Source organism: Mauremys reevesii, linkage group 1 (assembly GCF_016161935.1).
Source record: "Mauremys reevesii isolate NIE-2019 linkage group 1, ASM1616193v1, whole genome shotgun sequence".
Taxonomy (NCBI): domain Eukaryota; kingdom Metazoa; phylum Chordata; order Testudines; family Geoemydidae; genus Mauremys; species Mauremys reevesii.
In genome coordinates this window covers 238997815-238999344 of record NC_052623.1, presented here as the reverse complement: position 1 = coordinate 238999344, position 1530 = coordinate 238997815, and positions in this window count along the sequence as shown.

Genomic DNA, 1530 nt, shown 5'->3' with positions numbered 1-1530 from the left:
CACGGTTCCAGCACGGGGCCCTTAAAGTTAGAGAAGCAAAATCAGGGTTCTTCAACTCTGACAGTGCTCTGAGCTCCTTCCGACTGTCCCCTGGATCTCTGCAGGCTCCGCAGCCGGTCAGTCAGTTCATCTCCTCCTGGGCTGTTGTCTCTGGGCAGCTCTTTAGTAGTTTGCTGGCAGGAGCTCCTTTCTCTAGCCTGCTCACTCCTCTAGTAGCCACCCCGCCTCCCTCCTTCCCAGCCCTTTTATCCTCCCAGCTGCTGCGAGGCTTCCAATCAGCAGTGACTGTATTAACTCATCGGTTTCTGGGCCAGTGTGGACTATTTACACCCCATGACATACACTGTTAAGCCACTGCTCCCGCTGGCATAGTTCAGATGAGGTGAGGAGTTAGCAGCGGTGTTGCGGGTCGGATTGTGGGGGCTGAGTGACATGTAAGATGGTTTGCACAGATCCTATGGGTCAAATTCTGCTCTAACTCACACTGACTTCGGCAGATACTTTGGCCCAAAATTTCGCCCAAAGTCTGCCTCTGGGACAGTGCCTCTGTAACATAATTTTCAGACCTGCTGAGCACCCACAGCTCCCATGTGGAGCTATGGTTGCTTGGTGCCTCTGAAAATCAGGCCATTCATTTTTCATTTTCATAAACATTAATCAGGAAAGAGAGGTTGTGTGCTAAAGCAATGTTTGCCAGGATAGGCTACATTTCCTCTGTAAAAACTCCTATGGCATAAGAGTATGCCCCTGTGTATGGCAAGCTGCATTTAGAAATACATCGAAGGAGGCTGGGGCAGGGTCGGATTAATGCAGGGGCTTTAGGGGCTGCAGCCCAGGGCCTTGGGCTAAGGGGGTCCCCACAAAAATAAATCCATAATTATATACAATTCAGTGGTCACCAACCCATTGATAGTGATCAACTGGTCAATCCTGGAGCCTCTGCCAGTCAATCACTCTCTAAGCCACTAAAAGTCCAGCGGCGCAGCAGGGCTCAGGCAGGCTGCCTGCATGCCGTGGCCCCACGCCACTCCTGGAAGCAGCCGACTGCTGACACGTCTCTGCGGTCCCTGGTGGATGGGTGGCAGCTCTGCGCACTGCCCCCGCCCCCAACACAATCCCTGCAGCTCCCATTGGCCGGTTCCTGGCCAATGGGAGCTGCGGGGGTGGCGCTTGCGGGCCTGGGCAGTGCCTGGAGACCATGGCCGTGGCATGCAGGCAGCCTGCCCTGAGCCCTGCTGTGCTGCAGCTGGGAGCCACCTGTGGTAAGCGTCTCCCAGGCAGAGTCTGCACCCCCTCATGCACCCCAACCCTCTGCCTCAGGTCAGCATCCCCCCCTGCACCCAAACTCCCACCCAGACCCTGCAGACCCTCCTGCACCCCAACCTTCTGCCTCAGGTCAGAACCCTCCTGCACCAAACTCCCTCCCAGAGCTCACACCCCTCGCCCTCTCCTGCATCCCAACACTTTGCCCCAGCCTGGAGACCCCTCCTGCACCCAAACTCCCTCCCAGAAAAGAACTAATGTAAGAGC